The 17,262-nt window shown below is 44.0% G+C and overlaps 1 long non-coding RNA gene across 1 annotated transcript; it reads right to left on the minus strand.

The window, feature by feature from the left end:
* Positions 1–1,995: 1,995 nt before the first annotated feature.
* On the minus strand, positions 1,996–12,366 carry LOC124022019. Its single transcript, XR_006836330.1, has 3 exons — positions 12,285–12,366; positions 7,582–7,637; positions 1,996–2,195 (listed from the first exon to the last, which is right to left on the minus strand). It is a non-coding gene; the product is annotated as an uncharacterized LOC124022019 (long non-coding RNA).
* Positions 12,367–17,262: the final 4,896 nt, after the last annotated feature.

The raw sequence follows: 17,262 nt of genomic DNA on the forward strand, positions 1-17,262 counted from the left end.
GTTAGGGGTTAGGGGTATTATGGGTTAGGGTTATTATGGGTTAGGGGTGAGGGTTATTATGGGTTAGGGTTATTATGGGTTAGGGGTTAGGGGTATTATGGGTTAGGGGTGAGGGTTATTATGGGTTAGGGTTATTATGGGTTAGGGGTATTATGGGTTAGGGTTATTATGGGTTAGGGGTTATTATGGGTTAGGGTTATTATGGGTTAGGTTTATTATGGGTTAGGTTTATTATGGGGTAGGGTTATTATGGTTAGGGTTATTATGGTTAGGATTAGTGTTATCATGGGGTAGGGTTAGAGGGTAGGGTTATTAGGGAGTAGGGGTTAGGGTTAGGGGTATTATGGGTTATGATGGGTTAGGGGTATTATGGGTTAGGGGCATTATGGGTTAGGGGTATTATGGGTTAGGGGTATTATGGGTTAGGGGTATTATGGGTTAGGGGTATTATGGGTTAGGGGTATTAGGGTTTAGGGGTATTATGGGTTTAGGGGTATTATGGGTTATGGGTATTATGGGTTATGGGTATTATGGGTTATGGGTATTATGGGTTAGGGGTATTGTGGGTTAGGGTTATTATGGGTTAGGGGAATTATGGGTTAGGGAATTATGGGTTAGGGTTATGATGGGTTAGGGGTAGTATGGGTTAGGGTTATGATGGGTTAGGGGTAGTATGGGTTAGGGTTATGATGGGTTAGGGGTATTATGGGTTATGATGGGTTAGGGGTATTATGGGTTATGATGGGTTAGGGGTATTATGGGTTAGGGTTATTATGGGTTAGGGTTATTATGGGTTAGGGTTATTATGGGTTAGGGTTATTATGGGTTAGGGGTATTATGGGTTAGGGGTATTATGGGTTATGGGTATTAGGGTTTAGGGTTATTATGGGTTATGGGTATTATGGGTTAGGGGTATTATGGGTTTGGGTTATTATGGGTTTGGGTTATTATGGGTTAGGGTTATTATGGTTAGGGGTTAGGGTTATTATGGGGTAGGGGGGAGGGTTAGAGGGTAGGGTTATTAGGGAGTAGGGGTTAGGGGGTAGGGTTAGAGGGTAGGGTTATTAGGGAGTAGGGGTTAGGGGTTAGGGTTATTATGGGGTAGGGGGTAGGGTTAGAGGGTAGGGTTATTAGGGAGTAGGGGTTAGGGGTTAGGGTTATTATGGGTTAGGGGGTAGGGTTAGAGGGTAGGGTTATTAGGGAGTAGGGGTTAGGGGTTAGGGTTATTATGGGTTAGGGGTAGGGTTAGAGGGTAGAGTTATTAGGGAGTAGGGTTAGGGGTTAGGGTTATTATGGGTTAGGGGTAGGGTTAGAGGGTAGGGTTATTAGGGAGTAGGGGTTAGGGGTTAGGGTTATTATGGTTTAGGGGGTAGGGTTAGAGGGTAGGGTTATTAGGGAGTAGGGGTTAGGGGTTAGGGTTATTATGGGGTAGGGGTAGGGTTAGAGGGTAGGAATATTAGGGAGTAGGGGTTAGGGGTTAGGGTTATGATGGTTTAGAGGGTAGGGTTAGAGGGTAGGGTTATTAGGGAGTAGGGGTTAGGGTTATTATGGGTTAGAGCGTAGGGTTAGAGGGTAGGGTTATTAGGGAGTAGGGGTTAGGGGTTAGGGTTATTATGGGTTAGGGGTATTATGGGTTAGAGGGTAGGGTTAGAGGGTAGGGTTATTAGGGAGTAGGGGTTAGGGGTTAGGGTTATTATGGGGTAGGGGTAGGGTTAGAGGGTAGGGTTATTAGGGAGTAGGGGTTAGGGGTTAGGGTTATTATGGTTTAGGGGTATTATGGGTTAGAGGGTAGGGTTAGAGGGTAGGGTTATTAGGGAGTAGGGGTTAGGGGTTAGGGTTATGATGGTTTAGGGTCATTATGTTTAGGGGTATTATCGGTTACTGGTTTGGGTTATTATGGGTTAGGGGTAGGGTTAGAGGGTAGTGTTATTATGGGTTAGGGGTTATGGGGTAGGGTTAGACGGTAGGGGTTTTAGGGGGTAGGGGTTAGGGGTTAGGGGTTAGAGGTGTGTAGTTGGGACTTACTTGTTTGAGAAGCGGAATGGGATCATGTTCTGCAGGCTGGTGTGGTACTTGAAGTGTTTGTTGGGAGGGGGGTCCTCTTCCCTGTAGTCCAGGGAAGGTAGGCCCTCTGGATTCATCTCCATGGTGGCAGTAGATTCATTATTCCATATAACACTATCACTTATTTTCCTCTGTACATGGAGAAAGGAGGGGAGAGAGACAATTACAGTATAACAAGCCTTTATATCAAATGTACCATCAAAGAGTGTATTGTAACCAAGGAGGGGACAAATGTACCATCAAAGAGTGTATTGTAACCAAGGAGGGGATAAATGTACCATCAAAGAGTGTATTGTAACCAAGGAGGGGATAAATGTACCATCAAAGAGTGTATTGTACCCAAGGAGGGGACAAATGTACCATCAAAGAGTGTATTGTACCCAAGGAGGGGACAAATGTACCATCAAAGACTGTATTGTAACCAAGGAGGGGACAAATGTACCATCATAGAGTGTATTGTAACCAAGGAGGGGACAAATGTACCACCAAAGAGTGTAGAGAGAGAGAGAGAGAGAGAGAGAGAGAGAGAGAGAGAGAGAGAGAGAGAGAGAGAGAGAGAGAGAGAGAGAGAGAGAGAGAGAGAGAGAGAGAGAGAGAGAGGTGGGTGGTATAGAGGAGATGGACACACTGGTTGCCCTCTAGGTTACAGAGAGCTGGTCATCCCATCCACCACACTACCAGGTGGGTGGTATAGAGGAGACGGACCCACTGGTTGTCCTCTAGGTTACAGAGAGCTGGTCATCCCATCCACCATACTACCAGGTGGGTGGTATAGAGGAGATGGACCCACTGGTTGTCCTCTAGGTTACAGAGAGCTGGTAGTCCCCATCCACCACACTACCAGGTGGGTGGTATAGAGGAGATGGACCCACTGGTTGTCCTCTACGTTACAGAGAGCTGGTAGTCCCATCCACCACACTACCAGGTGGGTGGTATAGAGGAGATGGACCCACTGGTTGTCCTCTAGGTTACAGAGAGCTGGTCATCCCATCCACCACACTACCAGGTGGGTGGTATAGAGGAGATGGACCCACTGGTTGTCCTCTAGGTTACAGAGAGCTGGTAGTCCCATCCACCACACTACCAGGTGGGTGGTATAGAGGAGATGGACCCACTGGTTGTCCTCTAGGTTACAGAGAGCTGGTAGTCCCATCCACCACACTACCAGGTGGGTGGTATAGAGGAGATGGACCCACTTTTTGTCCTCTAGGTTACAGAGAGCTGGTCATCCCATCCACTATACTACCAGGTGGGTGGTATAGAGGAGATGGACCCACTGGTTGTCCTCTAGGTTACAGAGAGCTGGTAGTTCCATCCACCACACTACCAGGTGTGAAACAGGGTATAGAGGAGATGGACCCACTGGTTGCCCTCTAGGTTACAGAGAGCTGGTAGTCCCATCCACCACACTACCAGGTGGGTGGTATAGAGGAGATGGACCCACTGGTTGTCCTCTAGGTTACAGAGAGCTGGTAGTCCCATCCACCACACTACCAGGTGGGTGGTATAGAGGAGATGGACCCACTAGTTGTCCTCTAGGTTACAGAGAGCTGGTCATCCCATCCACCAAACTACCTGGTGTGATACATGGAAGAGACTCGGGCAGTATGCTAATTTGGTATAGAGCAGACCTAACCCACTATTACATTTGTCAAAAAAGGAACATTTTACATTTTGTTGTCCTCTGTAATAATAGTCCATAGGATGCTTTGTTGCGATATAGGAAGCCGATTCTAGATTTAATTTAGGATTGGGAGATGCTTAATGTGAGTCTGAATGGAGAGTTTACAGTCTAACCAGACTCCTAGGTATTTGTAGTTGTACACATATTCTAAGTCAGAACCGTCCAGAGTAGTGATGCCGGACTGGCGGGCAGGTGCGGGCAGCGATCGGTTGAACAGCATGCCTTTAGTTTTACTTGCATTTAAGAGCCGTTGAAGGCCACGGAAGGAGATTTGTATGGCATTGAAGCTCGTCTGGAGGTTAGTTAACACAGTGTCCAAAGAAGGGCCAGAAGTATACAGAATGGTGTCGTCTGCGTAGAGGTGGATCAGAGAATCACCAGCAGCCAGAGCGACATCATTGATGTATACAGAGAAGAGAGTCGGTCCAAGAATTGAACCCTGTGGCACCTCCATAGAGACTTCCAGAGGTCCGGACAACAGACCCTCCGATTTGACACACTGAACTCTATCTGAGAAGTAGATGGTGAACCAGGCGAGACAGTCATTTGAGAAACCAAGGCTGTTGAGTCTGCTGATAAGAATGTGGTGATTGACAGAGTAAGAATGAATACGGCTGCACAGTATTGTCTCTTATCGATGGCGGTTATGATATTGTTTAGGACCTTGAGCGTGGCTGAGGTGCACCCATGACCAGCTCTGAAACCAGATTGCATAGCGGAGAAGGTACGGTGGGATTCGGAGAAGGTACGGTGGGATTAACTTTGGCTTTCGAAGACCTTAGAAAGGCAGGGTAGAATATATATAGGTCTATAACAGTTTGGGTCTAGAGTGTCTCCCCCTTTGAAGAGGGGGATGACTGCAGCAGCTTTCAATCCTTGGGAATCACAGACGATACGAAAGAGAGGTTGAACAGGCTAGTAATAGGGGTTGCAACAATTTCGGTAGATCATTTTAGAAAGAGAGGGTCCAGATTGTCTAGCCCAGCTGATTTGTAGGGGTCCAGATTTTGCAGCTCTTTCAGAACATCAACTATCTAGATTTGGGTGAAGGAGAAGTGGGGAGGCTTGGGCGAGTTGCTGTGGGGGTGCAGGCCTGTTGACCGGGGTAGGGGTAGCCAGGTGGAAAGCATGTTCCATGATCTCGCCATCACGGTTGACAACTCCATTGTGTCCTCCTCCCAGAGCGTGATGGCGTGATCCTGGACAACACCCTGTCGTTCTCAACCAACATCAAGGCGGTGGCCCGTTCCTGTAGGTTCATGCTCTACAACATCCGCAGAGTACGACCCTGCCTCACACAGGAAGCGGCGCAGGTCCTAATCCAGGCACTTGTCATCTCCCGTCTGGATTACTGCAACTCGCTGTTGGCTGGGCTCCCTGCCTGTGCCATTAAACCCCTTCAACTCATCCAGAACGCCGCAGCCCGTCTGGTGTTCAACCTTCCCAAGTTCTCTCACGTCACCCCGCTCCTCCGTTCTCTCCACTGGCTTCCAGTTGAAGCTCGCATCCGCTACAAGACCATGGTGCTTGCCTACGGAGCTGTGAGGGGAACGGCACCTCAGTACCTCCAGGCTCTGATTAGGCCCTACACCCAAACAAGGGCACTGCGTTCATCCACCTCTGGCCTGCTCGCCTCCCTACCACTGAGGAAGTACAGCTCCCGCTCAGCCCAGTCAAAACTGTTCGCTGCTCTGGCCCCCCCAATGGTGGAACAAACTCCCTCACGACGCCAGGACAGCGGAGTCAATCACCACCTTCCAGAGACACCTGAAACCCCACCTCTTTAAGGAATACCTAGGATAGGATAAGTAATCCCTCTCACCCCCCCCCTTTAAGATTTAGATGCACTATTGTAAAGTGACTGTTCCACTGGATGTCATAAGGTGAATGCACCAATTTGTAAGTCGCTCTGGATAAGAGCGTCTGCTAAATGACTTAAATGTAAATGTAATGTAATGTATGGCCAGCCATAGAGAAAAGCTTATTTAAATTCTCAATTATCGTAGAATAGTGTTTCTACGATAATTGAAAAAAACAGTGTTTCCTAGCCTCAGAGCAGTGGGCAGCTGGGAGGAGGTGTTCTTATTCTCCATGGACTTTACAATGTCCCAGAACTTTTTTGAGTTTGTGCTACAGGATGCAAGTTTCTGTTTGAAAAAGCTAGCCTAGGCATTTGTAACTGCCTGTTTATATTGGTTCCTAACTTCCCTGAAAAGTTGCATATCACGGGGCTATTCGATGCTAATGCAGTACGACACAGGATGTTTTTGTGTTGGTTAAGGGTCGTCAGGTCTGGGGAGAACCAAGGGCTATATCTGTTCCTGTTTCTACATTTTTTGAATGGCGCATGCTTATTTAAGATCATGAGGAAAGCACTTTTAAAGAATAACCAGGCATCCTCTACTGACGGGATGAGGTCAATATCCTTCCAGGATACCCGGGCCAGGTCAATTAGAAAGGCCTGCACGCTGAAGTGGTTTAGGGAGCGTTTGACAGTGATGAGAGGTGGTCATTTGACCGTAGACCCATTACGGATGCAGGCAATGAGGCAGTGATCGCTGAGATCTTGGTTGAAGACAGCAGAGGTGTATTTGGATGGCAACTTGGTTAGGATGATCTGTGAGGGTGCCCGTGTTTACAGATTTGGGGATGTACCTGGTACGTTCATTGATAATTTGTGTGAGATTGAAGATAGATTTGGGGCAATCAATTCACATATGGTGTCCAGGGCACAGCTAGGGGCAGAGGGTGGTCTATAGCAAGCGGAAACGGTGAGAGACTTGTTTCTGGAAAGGTGGATTTTTAAAAGTAAAATCTTGAATTGTTTGGGTACAGACCTGGATAGCATGACAGAACTCTACAGATTAGCTCTGCAGTAGATTGCAACTCCACCCCTTTGGCAGATCTATCTTGTCGGAAAATGTTATAGTTAGGGATGGAAATTTCAAGGTTTTTGGTTCATTTCTTAAGTCAGGATTCAGACACGGCTAAGACATCCGGGTTGGCAGAGTGTGCTAACGCAGTGAGTAAAACAAACTTAGGGAGGAGTCTTCTAATGTTAACATGCATGAAACCAAGGCTTTTATGGTTACAGAAGTCAACAAATGATAGCGCCTGGGGAATAGGAGTGGAGCTAGGCACTGCAGGACCTGGATTCACCTCTACAACACCAGAGGAACAGAGGAGGAGTAGGATGAGGGTAGGTCTAAAGGCTATAAGAACTGGTCGTCTAGTGCGTTCAGAACAGAGGAGGAGTAGGGTAAGGGTAGGTCGAAAGGCTATAAGAACTGGTCGTCTAGTGCGTTCAGAACAGAGGAGGAGTAGGATGAGGGTAGGTCTAAAGGCTATAAGAACTGGTCGTCTAGTGCGTTCAGAACAGAGGAGGAGTAGGGTAAGGGTACGGCTAAAGGCTATAAGAACTGGTCATCTAGTACGTTCAGAACAGAGAGTAAAAGGAGCCGGTTTCTGGAAGTGATAGAATAGATTCAAGGCATAGTGTACAGACAAAGATATGGTAGGATGTGAATACAGTGGAGGTAAACCTATGTATTGAGTGATGATGAGAGAGATATTGTCTCTAGAAACATAACTTAGACCAGGTGATGTCACCGCATGTGTGGGAGGTGGAACTAAAGGGTTAGCTAAGGTATATTGTGCAGTTGCAAGAAGCTCAACAGTGAAATAAGGCAATGATTACTAACCATAACAGCAATGGACAAGGCATATTGACGTTAGGGAGAGGCATGCGTAGCCGAGTGTGACCTTAATTGCTTTCCGTCTGAGAGAGAGAGAGAGAGAGAGAGGAGGTGGTGAAGGAGATTAAATGTACTTACGTAAGAAAGCCCTGAGATGATCTCCTTCTCTGGTGTTTGGTAAACATTCATTGTGTCTGAGGGATAAAAGAACAGACAGAAAATAACCCTGTAATCAAATGAGGGTTAGGGTTATACCCCCCCACCAGAGGGTTAGGGTTATACCCCCCACCAGAGGGTTAGGTTATACCCCCACCAGAGGGTTAGGGTTATACCCCCACCAGAGGGTTAGGGTTATACCCCCCACCAGAGGGTTAGGGTTATACCCCCCACCAGAGGGTTAGGGTTATACCCCCACCAGAGGGTTAGGGTTATACCCCCCACCAGAGGGTTAGGGTTATACCCCCCCACCAGAGGGTTAGGGTTATACCCCCACCAGAGGGTTAGGGTTATACCCCCCACCAGAGGGTTAGGGTTATACCCCCACCAGAGGGTTAGGGTTATACCCCCCACCAGAGGGTTAGGGTTATACCCCCACCAGAGGGTCAGGGTTATACCCCCCACCAGAGGGTTAGGGTTATACCCCCCCACCAGAGGGTTAGGGTTATACCCCCCACCAGAGGGTTAGGGTTATACCCCCCACCAGAGGGTTAGGGTTATACCCCCCACCAGAGGGTTAGGGTTATACCCCCCACCAGAGGGTTAGGGTTATACCCCCACCAGAGGGTTAGGGTTATACCCCCAACAGAGGGTTAGGGTTATACCCCCCACCAGAGGGTTAGGGCTATATCCCCCCCACCAGAGGGTTAGGGTTATCCCCCACCAGAGGGTTAGGGTTATATCCCCCACCAGAGGGTTAGGGTTATACCCCCCACCCAGAGGGTTAGGGTTATATCCCCCACCAGAGGGTTAGGGTTATATCCCCCACCAGAGGGTTAGGGTTATACCCCCCCACCAGAGGGTTAGGGTTATACCCCCCACCAGAGGGTTAGGGTTATACCCCCACCAGAGGGTTAGGGTTATACCCCCCCCCACCAGAGGGTTAGGGTTATACCCCCCACCAGAGGGTTAGGGTTATACCCCCCACCAGAGGGTTAGGGTTATACCCCCCACCAGAGGGTTAGGGTTATACCCCCCCACCAGAGGGTTAGGGTTATACCCCCACCAGAGGGTTAGGGTTATATCCCCCACCAGAGGGTTAGGGTTATACCCCCCCACCAGAGGGTTAGGGTTATCCCCCACCAGAGGGTTAGGGTTATATCCCCCCACCAGAGGGTTAGGGTTATACCCCCCACCAGAGGGTTAGGGTTATACCCCCCACCAGAGGGTTAGGGTTATACCCCCCACCAGAGGGTTAGGGTTATACCCCCCACCAGAGGGTTAGGGTTATATCCCCCACCAGAGGGTTAGGGTTATACCCCCCACCAGAGGGTTAGGGTTATACCCCCCCCACCAGAGGGTTAGGGTTATGTCCCCCACCAGAGGGTTAGGGTTATACCCCCACCAGAGGGTTAGGGTTATACCCCCCCCCCCCAGAGGGTTAGGGTTATACCCCTCCACCAGAGGGTTAGGGTTATACCCCCACCAGAGTGTTAGGGTTATATCCCCCACCAGAGGGTCAGGGTTATACCCCCACCAGAGGGTTAGGGTTATACCCCCACCAGAGGGTTAGGGTTATAACCCCCCCAGAGGGTTAGGGATATACCCCCCACCAGAGGTTTAGGGTTATACCCCCACCAGAGGGTTAGGGTTATACCCCCACCAGAGGGTTAGGGTTATACCCCCCACCAGAGGGTTAGGGTTATAACCCCCCAGAGGGTTAGGGATATACCCCCACCAGAGGTTTAGGGTTATACCCCCCACCAGAGGGTTAGGGTTATATCCCCCCACCAGAGGGTTAGGGTTATACCCCCCACCAGAGGGTTAGGGTTAGTCTGTTAGGGTTAGTCCGTCTGTCGTTAGCAGTAAAGTCAGTCTGTTAGCAGTAAAGTCAGTCTGTCGTTAGCAGTAAAGTCAGTCTGTCGTTAGCAGTAAAGTCAGTCTGTCGTTAGCAGTAAAGTCAGTCTGTCGTTAGCAGTAAAGTCAGTCTGTTAGCAGTAAAGTCAGTCTGTTGTTAGCAGTAAAGTCAGTCTGTCGTTAGCAGTAAAGTCAGTCTGTCGTTAGCAGTAAAGTCAGTCTGTCGTTAGCAGTAAAGTCAGTCTGTCGTTAGCAGTAAAGTCAGTCTGTCGTCAGCAGTAAAGTCAGTCTGTCGTTAGCAGTAAAGTCAGTCTGTTAGCAGTAAAGTCAGTCAGTCTGTTAGCAGTAAAGTCAGTCTGTTAGCAGTAAAGTCAGTCTGTCGTTAGCAGTAAAGTCAGTCTGTCGTTAGCAGTAAAGTCAGTCTGTTAGCAGTAAAGTCAGTCTGTTAGCAGTAAAGTCAGTCTGTTAGCAGTAAAGTCAGTCTATCGTTAGCAGTAAAGTCAGTCTGTCGTTTGCAGTAAAGTCAGTCTATCGTTAGCAGTAAAGTCAGTCTGTTGTTAGCAGTAAAGTCAGTCTGTTAGCAGTAAAGTCAGTCTGTTAGCAGTAAAGTCAGTCTGTTAGCAGTAAAGTCAGTCTGTCGTTAGCAGTAAAGTCAGTCTGTCGTTAGCAGTAAAGTCAGTCTGTTAGCAGTAAAGTCAGTCTGTTAGCAGTAAAGTCAGTCTGTTAGCAGTAAAGTCAGTCTATCGTTAGCAGTAAAGTCAGTCTGTCGTTAGCAGTAAAGTCAGTCTGTCGTTTGCAGTAAAGTCAGTCTATCGTTAGCAGTAAAGTCAGTCTGTTGTTAGCAGTAAAGTCAGTCTGTTAGCAGTAAAGTCAGTCTGTTAGCAGTAAAGTCAGTCTGTTAGCAGTAAAGTCAGTCTGTCGTTAGCAGTAAAATCAGTCTGTCGTTAGCAGTAAAGTCAGTCTGTTGTTAGCAGTAAAGTCAGTCTGTTAGCAGTAAAGTCAGTCTGTTAGCAGTAAAGTCAGTCTGTTGTTAGCAGTAAAGTCAGTCTGTTAGCAGTAAAGTCAGTCTGTTAGCAGTAAAGTCAGTCTGTTGTTAGCAGTAAAGTCAGTCTGTTAGCAGTAAAGTCAGTCTGTTAGCAGTAAAGTCAGTCTGTTAGCAGTAAAGTCAGTCTGTTGTTAGCAGTAAAGTCAGTCTGTTAGCAGTAAAGTCAGTCTGTTAGCAGTAAAGTCAGTCTGTTAGCAGTAAAGTCAGTCTGTTGTTAGCAGTAAAGTCAGTCTGTTAGCAGTAAAGTCAGTCTGTTAGCAGTAAAGTCAGTCTGTTAGCAGTAAAGTCAGTCTGTTGTTAGCAGTAAAGTCAGTCTGTTAGCAGTAAAGTCAGTCTGTTAGCAGTAAAGTCAGTCTGTTGTTAGCAGTAAAGTCAGTCTGTTAGCAGTAAAGTCAGTCTGTTAGCAGTAAAGTCAGTCTGTTGTTAGCAGTAAAGTCAGTCTGTTAGCAGTAAAGTCAGTCTGTTAGCAGTAAAGTCAGTCTGTTAGCAGTAAAGTCAGTCTGTTCTTAGCAGTAAAGTCAGTCTGTTAGCAGTAAAGTCAGTCTGTTAGCAGTAAAGTCAGTCTGTTAGCAGTAAAGTCAGTCTGTTAGCAGTAAAGTCAGTCTGTTAGCAGTAAAGTCCATCCAGTTATGTTGACACAGTGGAAACATGATCTAACCTGTGATATGTTCATAAGAGTGACAACAGCGTGCTACACAGACATCGATCTATTTACAACGGCCTGATTTCCCATAAAACACTTCAATTAAAAACCATTCGACTGTGACAAAAACACACACTGTCATGACAAGTGAACTAACTTCCATGTATAACATTTTTAAAAAGCTAAAAGAAAGTTAAAAATGTTCCACTAGTCATCTCCTTCTGTTCTTTTCAACTTATTTCACAACTACAACAACAAAGTGTCACAAGTGTGTGTGTGTGTGTGTGTGTGTGTGTGTGTGTGTGTGTGTGTGTGTGTGTGTGTGTGTGTGTGTGTGTGTGTGTGTGTGTGTGTGTGTGTGTGTGTGTGTGTGTGTGTGTTCCCAGGCGGTTCTGGTGTATGAGATCCTGAACTATGCAGAAAACCCTGGGTCTGTCTGACTCTGCTCCACGGTGTGTGTGTGTGTTGTGTGTGTGTGTGTGTGTGTGTGTGTGTGTGTGTGTGTGTGTGTGTGTGTGTGTGTGTGTGTGTGTGTGTTGTGTTCCAGGCGGTTCTGGTGTATGAGATCCTGAACTATGCAGAAAACCCTGGGTCGTCTACTCTGCTCCACGGTGTGTGTGTGTGTGTGTGTGTGTGTGTGTGTGTGTGTGTGTGTGTGTGTGTGTGTGTGTGTGTGTGTGTGTGTGTGTGTGTGTGTGTGTGTGTGTGTGTGTGTGTGTGTGTGTGTGTGTGTGTGTGTGTGTGTGTGTGTGTGTGTGTTCCAGGCGGTTCTGGTGTATGAGATCCTGAACTATGCAGAAAACCCTGGGTCGTCTACTCTGCTCCACGGTGTGTGTGTGTGTGTGTGTGTGTGTGTGTGTGTGTGTGTGTGTGTGTGTGTGTGTGTGTGTGTGTGTGTGTGTGTGTGTGTGTGTGTGTGTGTGTGTGTGTGTGTGTGTGTGTGTGTGTGTGTGTGTGTGTGTGGAATCCAGTCACAGACTAGCAAATACAAACACAAATCAAATCTAACATCATCACCCGTGGACTGGGTTTAGCTTGGCAGTGTCATACTGTCCTGGTTTAGCTTTGATCAGAGGAGGGAGACTCCTTATAACATTGTCTTAGCTTTGAAGAACACGAGAAGAACTAAGAGAACAATACCTTGGCTGGAGAGAGAGAGGAAAGGAGAGAGCAGTTTGTAGAGTAGTAGCCACTGAAACTTAACTGAAACCTTGGCTCCTGGCGCTCTAGGATAGACAGTCCCGTGCCTCTCACTGAACTTGACCGCGACTCAAAGGTTAGCCTGTGCAGAGGTCTTTGTCGTAGGGCTGTGCAGAGGTCTTTGTCGTAGGGCTGTGACTATTATGACATTTGGGGTGATGACTCCTTGTCATGCAAAATGTACATGGATATTGTAATAATTATAGCTAGGACACATACCTAATGAATTATAGCTAGGACACATACCTAATGAATTATAGCTAGGACACATACCTAATGAATTATAGCTAGGACACATACCTAATGAATTATAGCTAGGACACATACCTAATGAATTATAGCTAGGACACATACCTAATGAATTATAGCAGGGACACATACCTAATGAATTATAGCTGGGACACATACCTAATGAATTATAGATGGGACACATACCTAATGAATTATAGCTAGGACACATACCTAATGAATTATAGCTAGGACACATACCTAATGAATTATAGCCAGGACACATACCTAATGAATTATAGCTAGGACACATACCTAATGAATTGTAGCTAGGACATACCTAATGAATTATAGCAGGGACACATACCTAATGAATTATAGCTAGGACAAATACCTAATGAATTATAGCTAGGACACATACCTAATGAATTATAGCTAGGACACATACCTAATGAATTATAGCTAGGACACATACCTAATTAATTGTAGCTAGGACATACCTAATGAATTATATCAGGGACACATACCTAATGAATTATAGCTAGGACATACCTAATGAATTATAGCTAGGACACATACCTAATGAATTATAGCAGGGACACATACCTAATGAATTGTAGCTAGGACACAGACCTAATGAATTATAGCAGGGACACATACCTAATGAATTGTAGCTAGGACACATACCTAATGAATTATAGCTAGGACACATACCTAATGAATTATAGCTAGGACATACCTAATGAATTATAGCTAGGACATACCTAATGAATTATAACAGGGACACATACCTAATGAATTGTAGCTAGGACACATACCTAATGGATTATAGCTAGGACACATACCTAATGAATTATACCTAGGACACATACCTAATGAATTATAACTAGGACACATACCTAATGAATTGTAGCTAGGACACATACCTAATGGATTATAGCTAGGACACATACCTAATGAATTGTAGCTAGGACACATACCTAATGAATTATAGCTAGGACACATACCTAATGAATTATAGCTAGGACACATACCTAATGAATTATAGCTAGGACACATACCTAATGAATTATAGCTAGGACACATACCTAATGAATTATACCTAGGACACATACCTAATGAATTATAACTAGGACACATACCTAATGAATTATAGCTAGGACACATACCTAATGAATTATAGCTAGGACACATACCTAATGAATTATAGCTAGGACACATACCTAATGAATTATAGCTAGGACACATACCTAATGAATTATAGCTAGGTTATACCTAATGAATTATAGCTAGGACACATACCTAATGAATTATACCTAGGACACATACCTAATGAATTATAGCTAGGACACATACCTAATGAATTATAGCTAGGACACATACCTAATGAATTATAGCTAGGACACATACCTAATGAATTGTAGCTAGGACACATACCTAATGAATTATAGCTAGGACATACCTAATGAATTATAGCTAGGACATACCTAATGAATTATAACAGGGACACATACCTAATGAATTGTAGCTAGGACACATACCTAATGGATTATAGCTAGGACACATACCTAATGAATTGTAGCTAGGACACATACCTGATGAATTATAGCTAGGACACATACCTAATGAATTATACCTAGGACACATACCTAATGAATTATAACTAGGACACATACCTAATGAATTATAGCTAGGACACATACCTAATGAATTATAGCTAGGACACATACCTAATGAATTATAGCTAGGACACATACCTAATGAATTATAGCTAGGTTATACCTAATGAATTATAGCTAGGACACATACCTAATGAATTATACCTAGGACACATACCTAATGAATTATAGCTAGGACACATACCTAATGAATTATAGCTAGGACACATACCTAATGAATTATAGCTAGGACACATACCTAATGAATTGTAGCTAGGACACATACCTAATGAATTATAGCTAGGACATACCTAATGAATTATAGCTAGGACATACCTAATGAATTATAGCAGGGACACATACCTAATGAATTATAACAGGGACACATACCTAATGAATTGTAGCTAGGACACATACCTAATGGATTATAGCTAGGACACATACCTAATGAATTGTAGCTAGGACACATACCTGATGAATTATAGCTAGGACACATACCTAATGAATTATAGCTAGGACACATACCTAATGAATTATAGCTAGGACACATACCTAATGAATTATACCTAGGACATACCTAATGAATTATAGCTAGGACACATACCTAATGAATTATAGCAGGGACACATACCTAATGAATTATAGCTAGGACACATACCTAATGAATTATAGCTAGGTTATACCTAATGAATTATAGCTAGGTTATACCTAATGAATTATAGCTAGGACACATACCTAATGAATTATACCTAGGACACATACCTAATGAATTATAGCTAGGACACATACCTAATGAATTATAGCTAGGACACATACCTAATGAATTATAGCTAGGACACATACCTAATGAATTATAGCTAGGACACATACCTAATGAATTATACCTAGGACACATACCTAATGAATTATAGCTAGGACACATACCTAATGAATTATAGCTAGGACACATACCTAATGAATTATAGCTAGGACACATACCTAATGAATTATAGCTAGGACATACCTAATGAATTATAGCTAGGACATACCTAATGAATTATAGCTAGGACACATACCTAATGAATTATAGCTAGGACACATACCTAATGAATTATACCTAGGACACATACCTAATGAATTATAGCAGGGACACATACCTAATGAATTATAGCTAGGTTATACCTAATGAATTATAGCTAGGACACATACCTAATGAATTATACCTAGGACACATACCTAATGAATTATAGCTAGGTTATACCTAATGAATTATAGCTAGGACACATACCTAATGAATTATACCTAGGACACATACCTAATGAATTATAGCTAGGACACATACCTAATGAATTATAGCTAGGACACATACCTAATGAATTATAGCTAGGACACATACCTAATGAATTATAGCTAGGACACATACCTAATGAATTATAGCTAGGACACATACCTAATGAATTATAGCAGGGACACATACCTAATGAATTATAGCTAGGACACATACCTAATGAATTATACCTAGGACACATACCTAATGAATTATAGCTAGGACACATACCTAATGAATTATAGCTAGGACACATACCTAATGAATTATAGCTAGGACACATACCTAATGAATTATAGCTAGGACACATACCTAATGAATTATAGCTAGGACACATACCTAATGAATTATAGCTAGGACATACCTAATGAATTATAGCTAGGACACATACCTAATGAATTATAGCTAGGACACATACCTAATGAATTGTAGCAAGGACACATACCTAATGAATTATAGCTAGGACACATACCTAATGAATTATAGCTAGGACACATACCTAATGAATTATAGCTAGGACACATACCTAATGAATTATAGCTAGGACACATACCTAATGAATTATAGCTAGGACACATACCTAATGAATTATAGCTAGGACACATACCTAATGAATTATAGCTAGGACACATACCTAATGAATTATAGCTAGGACACATACCTAATGAATTATAGCTAGGACACATACCTAATGAATTATAGCTAGGACACATACCTAATGAATTATAGCTAGGACACATACCTAATGAATTATAGCTAGGACACATACCTAATGAATTATAGCTAGGACACATACCTAATGAATTATAGCTAGGACACATACCTAATGAATATAACACAGCTTTGTTGACACCCTTGGCTCAAAAAACGAATGGTTTTGACCACTTGGAACTGTTGGAATTTGATCTTTGACTGTGCTGTTCTCCTTGTAAAATGACCACCAACATTAACTACTTAACTTAAAGAATGAAGCTATATGTCCTTGGAAATAAAGTTGACCCCCTACTGAGTAAACTATATGTCCTTGGAAATAAAGTTGACACCCCTACTGAGTAGACTATATGTCCTTGGAAATAAAGTTGACACCCCTACTGAGTAGACTATATGTCCTTGGAAATAAAGTTGACGCCCCTACTGAGTAAACTATATGTCCTTGGAAATAAAGTTGACACCCCTACTGAGTAGACTATATGTCCTTGGAAATAAAGTTGACCCCCTACTGAGTAAACTATATGTACTTGAAAATAAAGTTGACACCCTACTGAGTAAACTATATGTCCTTGGAAATAAAGTTGACCCCCTACTGAGTAAGCTATATGTACTTGAAAATAAAGTTGACACCCTACTGAGTAAATATATGTACTTGGAAATAAAGTTGACCCCCCCCAGCACTCCCTAAAATAAACATATTACAATAATTGTAATGTAATTACTATGACCATTTTTTATGTCTTAATTCACGGCGAGGTTATCGTCCATAATTGACGGTTCCACGACTACAGGATAGTTGTCAGGGCTCTTTAACGTGTCCCATCTGGCTTGTTCCAATCAAAGACTCACAGCCCACAGATTTAAATGGTTCACAATGCCTGAGTCCCAAGTGGCACCTATTCCATAACATAGTCCATAGTGCACTATATATAGGGAACAGGCTGGCCAAGGCCCAGGTTAAAAAACAGTGCACTATATATAGGGAACAGGCTGGCCAGGGCTCAGGTTAAAAAAT

The sequence above is a fragment of the Oncorhynchus gorbuscha genome, unplaced genomic scaffold (assembly GCF_021184085.1).
Source record: "Oncorhynchus gorbuscha isolate QuinsamMale2020 ecotype Even-year unplaced genomic scaffold, OgorEven_v1.0 Un_scaffold_1265, whole genome shotgun sequence".
In the NCBI taxonomy this organism is placed as follows: Eukaryota; Metazoa; Chordata; class Actinopteri; order Salmoniformes; family Salmonidae; genus Oncorhynchus; species Oncorhynchus gorbuscha.